We start from the raw sequence: 12,302 nt of genomic DNA on the forward strand, positions 1-12,302 counted from the left end.
AGTCAATCTGAGTCAGAATCTATTTGGTGGCACACAACAACACAATCCCTGCAGTAAGAGGAGCACTGGTGGTTCAGGAGTAGAATGCTTCCATGCAGGAGATCCAGGTTCAATTCCCACCAATGCATCTTATTCACAGCTATCATCACCTATCAATGGAGACTTGCATGTTGCTATGACTTTAAAGAGGTTTCAGTGGTGCTTCCAGACTAAGACAGACTAGGGGGGAAAGCCTGGAAATCTATAGCTCATAATCAGCCAATGAAAATCTTACATTTCACAATGGTCAGATACACAGCTGATTATGGGGGTGACTCAGGACTAGACAGCATTTCATTCCATTACCTGGAACCACCAGAAGTTAGGGAGCAACTCAATAGCAGTTAACGACAACAACATCCCGGTGGTGGAAGGCAAGTTGTTGTTCAGTATGACCTGTAACTGAGGGGTTGTTGCTATTGTTGTTGTTAGGTGCTGTTGAGTCAGTTCCAACTCACAGTGACTCCATTTATAACAGAACAAAATACTGCCTGATCCTGAGCCATCCTGACAATAACTGCTATGTTTGAGCCCATTGTATTTGTAGCTACTATGTCAATCTTGTTGGGGGTTTTCCTCTTTTTCAATGACCTTCTACTTTACCAAGCATGATGTCCTTCTTCAAGTACTTGTCCCTTCTAATAACATGTCCAAAACACATAACACAAAGTCTTATCACTCTGACTGTACTCCTCCCAACATAGATTTGTTTGTTCTTCTGGCAGTCTATGGTATATTCAATATTATTCACCATCACCATAATTCAAAGGCATCAATTCTGTAGTCTTCTTTCGTCTTCGTCATTGCCCAGCTTTCACTTGCATATGAGGTATTTGAAAATACCAAGGCTTGGGTCAGGCGCACCTTAGTCCTCAAAATGATACCTTTGCTTCTTAACCTCTTAAAAGAGGTCTATTGCAACAGCCTTGTACAATGCAGTATGTTGTTTGATTTCTCAACTGCTGCTTTCATAGATGGTGACTGTAGATTCAAGTAAAAAGAAAAACTTGATGACTACAATACTGTTTCAATTTATCACGATGTTGTTTATTGGTCCAATTGTTAAGATTTTTGTTTTCTTTATGTTGAGGCTTAATCCATACTGAAGATTATAGTCTTTGATCTTCATTAGTAAGTGTTTCAAGTCTTCTTCACTTTCAGTAAAGTGGTGCCATCTTCATATTGTAGGTTGTTAATGATGCCCATTTCTTCTTCATATATTCCAACTTCTTTGCATTATTTGCTGATGTGCAGATACAAATATGGTAAAAGGATATACCTCTGATGCACAACTTTCCTGATTTTTAAACCATTCAGTATCACCTTGTACCTTGTTTTGTTCAATGACTGCCTGTTTACAAGTTCCACATGAGCACAATTAAGTATTCCGGAATTCCGTTATCCATACTTTGCTATGACCCACACAATCAAATACCTCTGCGTAGTCAATAAAAAACAGGTAAACATCCTTCTGGTATTCTCGGCTTTCAACCAAGACCCATTTAACATCAGCAATGTTATTCCTCATTCCACATCCTCTTCTGAATCTGACTTACTGTTACAACCATTTTAAAATTATCTTCAGCAAAACTTTACTTGCATGTGATACTAATGATATTTTTCAGTAATTTCCACATTCTTTTAGATCACCTTTCTTTATAATAGGCACAAATATGGATCTCTTTTACCCACACAAGAATGAAGGGTAAATCTAGTATAGTGGTGTAGTATTAACAAGCCAATTCAGCTGTAGATATAACAGTTTGATAACCTGTTTGTCACCTATGCCTCAATTATCAATTGGTTCCAACTATAAGAGGGGGAAAGGAAGTGCTGTTTATTGGAAGCTGTCTTAGGGTGGATTCTCTAGAGTAGTGAAACACACACACACATATATATATATATGAATGAGGGGACTTCAAAAAGTTCATGGAAAAATAGAATTGTGTGTGTGTGTGTGTGTGTGTGTGTGTTTAGAGAGAGAGAGAGAGATTTATCTCAAGGAAATAGGTCATGCCCCCTTTAGAGCTTGACAAGTCACAAATCCATGTGTCAGCTGTCAGGCTGGAGGCTTCTGTTGATTCATATGGTTGCAAGAACTGATGAACCCACAACCAGCAAGTCAGACAACACATTGTTGACTTGAGAGGCTACAAAAACTGGCAAATCCCAAAATTAACAAATTAGATGGCAGGTTCACAGGACTGTAGGAATATGGTGAATTCCAGAATCCATAGGTCAGATGATAAACTGCTATTCAAGTCCCAAGAACCTGGGACCGATGATGATGAGCCAGATGCAGGATCCGGAGCAAGAGAGACCTTTGCCAGAGTATCCAATATATACTAGATATATATTGGATGCAGCCTCACCCTCAGGGAAACTTCCCTTGCATCAGATACTAGTGTGATTTGAGGAAGGATGTGACCTGAGGAAGGGTAGTGGCTTGAGTAAAGGTGAGACCTGAGTAAAGGTAGGACTCTTATTTTAAACGTGTACAAGATCATAATCCTGAAGTGTTAACATGTACAGATTAAGATTTACAAGATAAAAATGGGGGGTAGTTACATAATATCACAAAATGGAGGATACTTACACAATACTAGAAGTCATGACCTAGTCAAGTTGACACATAACTATCACAGTCCACCCCTTATCAACTTGGCACCTGTAAACATCTCCTTAAATGATACATAATCTCTAAACAAAATCAACTTCATTTTACTGATTGAGATCAAAGATCATAGCCTTCAGTATGGGTTGCATCTCAATGTAAAGAAAACAAAAATTCTCACAACTGGAATTATAAATAACATCATGATAAATGGAGAAAAGATTGAAGATGCCAAAGACTTGATCCACAATCAACTCTCATGGAAGCAGATGTCAAGACATCAAATAATGTATTGAACAGGACAAATCTGTTGCACTAGACCTCTTTAAAATGTTCAAAAGTAAAGATGTCAGTTTAAGGACTAAGGTGCACCTGGCCCAAGCTATGATATTTTCAATAGCCTCATATGCATGTGAAAGTTGAACAATGAATAAGGAGGCTGTAGAATAGATGGATTTGAGTTACGGTGCTGGAGAAGAATGTTAAAAGTACCATGGACTGCCAGAAGAACAAACAAATCTGTGTTGGAAGCAGTACAACCAGAATGTTCCTTAAAAGCCAGATGGCAGACTTCATCTCATACTTCAGACATATTATCAGGAAGGACCAGTCCCTGGAGAAGGTCACCATGCTCGATAAAGTGGAGGGTCAGCTAAAAAGAAGAAGACTGCCAACAAGATGGATAGGCGCAGTGGCAGCAGCAATGGGCTCAAGTGTAACAACAATTGTGAAGATTGTGCAAGACCAGGAAGTGTTTCATTCTGTTGTGTACAGTGTCACTATAAGTCAGAACTGACTCAATGGCACCTAATAACAACAACATAAATATCATACTTGCACCTAAAATGATACAACTAGAACTAGTATGCATACAGCCAAAAATGCACCATCCCCATTTACATATTATTATAACAATTACAGTTCTTGTTTCTGCAACTGGTCATGTGACTGTAACTGCTACTTAGAACTAACTTCTTCTACCACCCATTCCATATTCCTTTACCCTCAGCAAGCACCTCAGCTGGTCGTAGTTCTTTGCCTAGTAGAGTCACCCAAACCTCATTCCTGAAGGACCTGGGCCATTAGTAGTTACATCAGAACTGGGTGCTATATGATCAGCACTGGGCTGTGAACCACAGGTCAGCAGTTCAAACCCACCAGCTGCTCCTCAGAAACTCTATACAAGGTCACTATGAGTGGAACCAACTCGATAGCACTTAACAACAGCAACAACAGTTTTTCATTGACTTTAATTATAGGGAATGGTAGTACTAAGAGATGCCGTAAAAGATCTCTTCTATTCCAGACAGAATTCTTCTTTATCATCTTATGTAGTATCAATCTGATCTCCCTTGATAATCAGAAGCAATCACATCAGCCAATATCATAACTCCATTTTATATTCCTCCATGAGGAATCCAAAGTGGGCAGGTGACATTCTCAGTTTCCAGTTCAATGTAATCAGTATTGTGTCTCCATGTGGGAGCATTCTTCCCTTTGGAACTAAGACCTCTAGACCAACAAACATAGAATCACTGGGATAGGAAGCAAAAAATTTTTGTGAGTGGGTCACCAAGGGTAATTGTGAGTGGTACAACTCCCATCTCTACCCCTTGATTCCTGGATCCCTAAACCCTGACTACGGGAGAAACAGCACCATATATTGGACACTGGTTTAGAGCATATACACTGTTCTGGTGAACATTGCATCAAATCTGCAAAGTATTACCACCTAGTTAGCACTGTAACTGTGTCTTTTTAAGAGGTCATTCCATCATTCTGTCAAGTCAGCTGCTTCACGGGGATGGGAAGCATGACAAGATCTTGACATGGACCCATGCCTCATTTCATTTGTCCCTTCCATGAAGAAAGTGGTTTAATGTACTCAACCTGCCACCAAGTTCTGGCTGATTGCCTTGAGGAATATTACCATATTAGGGACTCAGTGTTGGTTTCTGCTTGATCCAAGGCAATGCTTTTTAAGGTAACATGACAATGGATAATGCATTATGTAAATCTACAGATGGTAGTTTGGGCAGAAGCATTGCATGCAGGAAAGGCAAATCCATATCCAGAGTAAGTATCTATTCGAGTAAGAACAAAGTAACAATGTCCCTTCCATGATAAAAGTGGTTCAATGTAATCAACCTGCCACTGGGTTCTGGCTGATTGCCTTGAGGAATATTACTATATTAGGGACTCAGTGTTGGTCTCTGCTGCTAAGAAATTGGGCACTTAGCAGTGGTTATAGCCAAGTCAGCCTTGGGAAGTGGAAATACATGTTGCTGAGTCCATGCATAGTCTCCATCCCTGTCTCACTTTTTTCATGAATCCATTGGTCAATGACCAGCATGGACTCACAAAAAAAGTGAGTCATCTGTAAACCAGACACAAATTTTCTCTTCCTCAGTCAACTGATCATGAAGCCATAGATACAGACTGGAAGTGGGTTGGTAATATGATAGGAATGGAGACCATGGACATTTGGGTCACTTCCCCACACAACTTATTTGTGCCTTCAGGTCCTGCTTGAGGCTGATCTTGTATACACCACTTTCATTAAAACACAGAGTACTGCTATGCAGATCTGATTTGATTACTTTGTGGGTCAGACAAAATGGAGTTTGTGATGAAAAGATGACTTTTTGTCCCATGGTTAAGTATCTACTAAGGCCCAGTAACAAGCCAAAAGCTGTTTCTCAAAAGAAAACAGTTGTTATCTGCAGAGATTGGCAGGGCTTTGCTCCAAAATTCTAAGGGTCTTTGCTGTGCCTGCCAAAAACTCCAAAATAGGGGTCTGCCAAAGATTCCAAACAGCGTCTCTATCTGCCACTTCAAGAACCATTGGATGAACTTGATTATGTGACCTAAGTGGCAAAGCACCTTTTATGACAGTCTAAAACCTGTTTCAGAGCCTTCTCTTGTTCTAGGTTTCTCTCAAAATCAGTAGATTGTCAAGTATCTATATATAAATAAATAAATAGGGAGTACCACTCCCAGATGAGATATATATATTGCCTCCAAAAGCCAAAGAGGTCCAACTGGTGTTGTGCCTTCTTTTCAGTTGTAGGAGATGCCAGATGAAACTATTTGTTGTCCATTTTTAAAGAAATATTGTACCATGTCCTACAGGCCTGTGGATTAAGAACTGAGCTACTAACCACAAGGTCAGCAGTTCGAATCTACCAGCTGTTCCCCCGGAGAAAGATGAGACCTTCTGCTCCCATAAAGATTTACAGCCTGGGAAAACCCTATACAGGGTCACTATAAGTCAGAACCACCTCCACAGCACATAACCACCACCACAGGTCTAGAAATTTCACTGAGCTAGAAGGCACCTGAAATTTTGTCTAGTTAATTTCCCACCTTTACTGGACTGTGAACCACAAAACCAATGGTTCAGCAGTCCAAACCCATTAGCTGCTCCTCAGAAACCCTATACAGGGTCGCTGTGAGTCAGAACCAATTCAACAGCACTTAAAAACAGCAGCAACAATCACATAGTACTTACCAATATGTCTAGAGTTACTATTTTTATCTTACTAGGTCAAATCAGCATAATGTCATCAATATAATAGAGAGCAGTGTGACACCTTGTGTAAGGGAAAGGTGATTAAGAATCCTACGAACTAAATTACAACACAGAGATGGAGAATTGATATGTCTTTGAGGTATGATAGTGATGGTGTATTGCTAGCCTTGCCAGCTGAAGACGAATTGCTTCTGGTGTTCCTTTGAAACAAGTATGAAAAAGACATAAGTCATACATACTTAATTGTGCTCATGAGGAATCTGTACTTGAACCAAGAGGCAGTTGTTCAAACAGAACATGGGAACACTGAATGGTTTAAAATTAAGAAAGGTGTGCAACAAGGTTGTATTCTTTCACCATACTTATTCAACCTGTATACTGAGCAAATAATCCAAGAAGCTGGGTTATATGAAGAAAAACGTGGCATCAGGATTGGAGGAAGACTCATTAACAACCTGAAATCTGCAGATGATACAACCTTGCTTGCTGTAAGTAAAGAGGACTTAAAATATTTACTGATGAAGATCAAAGAGCACAGCCTTAGGTATGGATTACATCTCAATGTAAAGAAAACAAAAATCCTCACCACTGGACCAATAAACAACATCCTTATAAACAGAGAAAAGATTGAAGTTGTCAAGGACTTCATTCTTCTTGGATCAACTATCAACATTCATGGAAACAGCAGTCAGGAAATCAAATGACATATTGCAATAAACAAATCTGCTGCACAAGACCTTTTTAAAGTGTTGAAGAGCAAAGATGTCAGCTTGAGGTCTAAGGTGCGCCTGACCTAAGCCATGGTATTTTCAATAAGCTCATATGCATGTGAAAGCTGGACAGTGAATAAGGAAGAATGTAGAAAAATTAATACTTTTGAGTTATGGTGTTGGAGGAGAATATTGAAAGTGCCATGGGCTGCCAAAAGAACCAGTAGATCCATTTTGGAAGAAGTGCAGCCAGAGTGCTCCTTGGAGGCCAAGATGGCCAAACTTGTTTCTCATACTTCAGACATATTGTCAGGAGGGACCAGTCACTGGAGAAGGATATCATGTTTGGTAAGATGGAGGGACAAAGAAAGAGAGGAAGACCCCCAACGAGATGGATTGGCCAGTGGCAGCATCGATGGACTCAAGTATGGCAACAGTAGTGAGGTTGGCCCAGGATTGGGCAGTGTTTCATTCTGCTGTGCGTACGATCGCTATGGGTCAGTACCAACTCAATGGCACCTAACAACAACAACAACAAATAGTTGCGTACCAGGTGCCAGGAAATGTATTAATGTGCTCAAGCAATGAAACCACACACTGGTTAAGTTTACAATCATATACTGTCATTCTCCAAGATCTATATGATTTTTTTGAAGAAGCCAAATAGGTATGTTGAATGTGGATGTGTTGGCGCAACTTCTCCATCCTTCAAGTCATTGATGGTGACACTAATCTCTATAATCCCTCCATGAATATGGAACTGCTTTTGGTTTATTATTTTCCTAGTTAAAGACAATCTAATGTCTTTAACTTGATTTTTCCCACCATAATAGTTCTTACTCCACATATCAGGTATCCAATGTGGGAGTTCTACTAGTTGTTGAGTATTCCTATTCCAATTATTCACTCTGGAACTGGGAAAATCACATTATGGTCTATGGACCGAGTGGATCCACTGCAAGATGGATATAAGCCTAGATTCCATTAGTAGCATCACCTCCATATGTCCCCACTCTGACTGGTGGGTCATAGTGATGTTTTTGGTCTCCTGGAATTAGTATCAGTTCATAGCCAGTGTCCAGTAACCCCTGAAAAGCCTAATTATTTCCTTTTCTCCAATGGACACTTATTCTCATAAAAGGCCATAGATCCCTTTGGATAAGGTTGGGAGAAAGGTTAATAGTATAAATTGTTGGCAATTAATTGTTCCCCAAGAGGACCCAGCCTGGCTTTCATTCAAGAGTTTCTAGGTTTGTAAACTGATTCATGTCTGGGAAATAATTAATGAATTGCAACTCTCTATTCTGGTGACTCAAGTAATTCATTTTACCTAGAATTTTCTAGCTTGTACAGATCAAGTAAATATGTAGATTTTCCACCTATTTTATTCCTAGGGATACCATGTCTAAGAAGCCAACACTGCAAGTCCATCTGAGTCCGATTATTCTGATTACTAGTTTGATTCTCCTGTCCATTACAATAGCCATGTTCCCCTTGTCTTTGTTGATGAAGTGCTGCCACTTGGCTCCTACCACAATGGGGTCCAATCAGCTGCATTGTAGTAAGGTGTCTTGGTGTAGTTAAGCAGTTCCCACTGTCCAATCTGACTTACATAAAATAGCAACCACAGCAGTCTTGGAGGATTCAGGGTTCCCTTCACAAATTTGTCCCTTACTGTTGTGGTAAAAGGCGTGTCATCTGGGCACTCCATGAGTGACTGTCGAGTTAAACTGAGAAATCCACTTTAACATATCCATGTCCCTAAGTCTCCGGATAACTTCTTCTATAGTGTACCAGGCAGGTCTGGCACTTCAACTTGATTTAGTATGGGACACCATTTAATCCATGCTTCAATAAACCAACCAAATAAACTATTAGATCCTTTTCTAACCTCTCAAGCTGAAACACTAAATGAAGGATCTGCACTTAGTGGACCCTTTTGTGTAATCTCAGACTGATTCAACTTCATTTTCCTCTTATCCCATATCCTTAATAGTCATTCCTACACATATTCCCCAGGTTTCTATATGTATATATTAGAGAAGTCAAGCAGTTCTCTTGAAGTGCAGCATACCTCTTCCTGGGTCATACTTTGTACTTCACCATTTGGGACTTGCTAAGACTTAAGTCTAGTTATAGGTCTAAAAGAAAAAAATAGGTGGTGGGGATGGGTTCTGGTAACATTCAACAATGTCTTATAATTCAACAATGTCATCTGCCTCAAACAATTTCCCAGGCAATATCTCAAGGACTTCTCAGGCACAACTGTTAATTTCATCAAATGGGAATGGAAGGGGTAATGGTTTCATGGGGAGGGTGGCACAGCAGACAAAGATGGAGTCATCTCTTCAGATGTGAGGGGTAATGTTGTTGGCAGGAGAGATTTGGTAGAATTTAGGAGTCCAGTGTCCTTAGCTTCCCGATTATCTACCCATCTATATCCCCATCCCAAGTTTCAGGATCCCTTTAACTTCAGTCACCATTCAAAGATGGGAGTCAATTAGTGGTGTAATTGAACCACTCTTCTGATAAAGACTGGGTTTGGTTTTCAGCAATATTAGCTCTGTTACTACAAGAAATAAGGCTTTCTTTCAGTGCACAGGCAGTCATTGTCAGATCTTTTGTGTGACACTTGAGCTGTGATGCTGAAACCCTGAGATCATTTCCTTATTTCACTATTTTCTCTAGCAAAAATAGGACCAACCAGCCAGTTTTCTTATACTTATCATTCTGATAAAATTATAGAAAAGTAACCAATATGCAATCACCCAGAGTCTTGTTTCTCACAAATATTTGATCTATTGGTAGTAATAATTTGCTTCTTTCTATTGCCATCTCATGCCAAAATTAACAGTATCCTCTTTACCACTGCAGGCAATGCCTTTAAGAACAGCCTGAACTGAAAACTCACTCTTATAATTTTGTTGCTTTAGATCCACTGTAGGTACAAAATTTCTTAGTTAGGGTTCACTAAAGAAGTAAACCCAGTGAAGCATATGTATATACAAGGGGGTTTCAAAAAGTTCATGGACTTGTAAGTCTGTCTTCTGCCTATGACTGATTGGAATACCTAAATTGGGGCTACAGCGTACCCAGTGAACGAGGCTTCTTGCGAAGCCTTTGCAATACATAAAATTATAGGTAGAAACCGGAACCACATCCAGATCTCCAGAGATGAGAAATCTCCACCTGAAAGGATGAGCAGACCAGCCTGGAGCGTCTAGAAGAATAAAAGATACCTCTTGAAAGAAAGACCTGCAGGAAAAATGGAGGCAGATGGGCTGTTACTACAAGAACAAACAAATCACTTCCCTAGAAAACATCAAGGCAAGTGGCCAGGTCCTCTCAACGCAAACCCCCTTACAAGACTAAGACTCAACGGAAATACACGCTCTGATTGGTGACCACACACATCACCGATGGGGGGAAGTGGGGTAAAAGCAGCAATGAAATGGCAAGCTAAGCCCTACAATGTTCAGTGGACTTCTGTGGACCCAGTTGGGGACATGGTTGGCAAGCAGTGTGAAGAGGCCTGGGGACTCTTGGGCCCAGAGACAGTGGTGTGGCCACGGAGGACTCGAGAGGAGAGTGGAGCTACCGGCAGATGGGAAGAGAGGACATATGCACAGGAGTGCCCACACTTGCAGAAGATACCCACGTGACCTGGACCGGATGACTGGATGATCGGAGCTCAACCAGGAGAGGAAAGAAGAGGGGAAAAAAAAAAAAAAAGTGAGCTGATACAGTCTGATGAACTTGACCTATACCTATTGGGCAGCAACTCAAAAGAGGGAACAAATCCTCACAGCAAGAAACATTCACACACCCCCATACACACAAGAGTGGACGGAGAAGGGCAGCTTGGACACTGGATACTCAAATGGGGAGAGGGGGACTACAAAGGCAAGAAGTGACTGGCTTACAAGCTTTCAAGAGGGAACCTGGTGCTAGGGAGCATGGCAGAAGGCAGAATCTCCAGAAGGTACTATTCAATCTGTCTGGGCGGAGCTGATAAAAGGAGATACAGATGGGTAACTCGTGTTACTGTAGTGAATAATGCTTATCAGGACGGATTATGAGGGTTGGAAATGCAAAAGTAGAAGTTTTATAACAAGGAAGGGAGTGATTGATTCTCCAGGATAGGAGCGGAGGCCTCTGGGACCATCAACGGAGAAGAGCTGAGAGCAGGACCCTACCCAGAGAAACAGAGATGCCTGAGATGGAGACAGAGATGATGACGTGGAGTGATGAAACAACTGGGGACTTTGGACCCAGAGAGGGAAAGGGACTGTGGGCTGAAAACTGGGGGGAGGAGGGGGAAGTGTAGGGGGCGGGTTTCTGGGATATACCCTTTGGGTGGTTGAGGATGCATGGAGGGGATTGGAACCAAGCAGTGAGATGATATACGATGGAATGAATGTAAAACTAAAGTTCTCCCATGTAAACTATCATATAATTCACAATAAAACATTAAAAAAAAAAAAGTTCATGGAAAAATTCCATGACTCACATGGTTTCAGGAGCTGATGAACCCACAATCGGAAAATCAGACAACACACTGTTGGCTTCCAGGGCTACAGAAACTGGAAAATCCCAAAATTAGCTAGATGACAGGCTATTGGCTCACAGGAATACAAGAAGCTGGTGAATCCCAGAATCAGCAGGTCCAATGACAGATTTCAAGTTCAAGTCCCAAGAATCTGTGTCAGATGATGATGAGCCAGATGCAGGATCCAGAACAAGAGATGGCTTTGCCAGAGCATCCAATATATATTGGATGCAGCCACACCCTCAAGAAAACAACTCTTGCATCAGATAAGGGTGGTGCCTTGATTAAGTGTAAGAGCTGATTAAATGTGGAGTTCTTAAAAGGGTACACTCCACCTTAATCCTGCATCATTAATATATAGAGGTTAGGATTCACAGCATTTTTTAAATGGTGAATGGCTACATAATATCACAAAATGAAGGATACTTACATAAACCTGGGGGTCATGGCCTAGCCAAGTTGACAAAATAACATTAACCATCACAGACCCTAAAATTTCAACAATGGACAAGAGAGAAAAATAGGCAGAATGCAAGTTGAGATTGCTTACAGTAGAGAGAACTAGTAGACAGAGTAAGAGGGCAGAAAAACTAGAGCAAATCTTAAAACTTATTAATGAAAAAGAACTTTTGTTGTTGTTGCTAAGTGCTGTCGAGTCAGTTCTGACCCATAGCAACCCTGTATAGGGTTTCCGAGGAGCAGCTGGTGAGCTTGAACCACTGACCCTGCAGTTCAAACAACTTTGCTGTGTGACGCATTGACCCACAGTGCCACACCAGGACTTAGAAACCATCAACTCTCACTTCTCATTTTGCAGATAAAAAAGTCAAAGCATTGAAGGAATGGAGTGACTTGCTC

Source organism: Chrysochloris asiatica, unplaced genomic scaffold (genome assembly GCF_000296735.1).
Source record: "Chrysochloris asiatica unplaced genomic scaffold, ChrAsi1.0 scaffold00138, whole genome shotgun sequence".
Lineage (NCBI taxonomy): Eukaryota > Metazoa > Chordata > Mammalia > Afrosoricida > Chrysochloridae > Chrysochloris > Chrysochloris asiatica.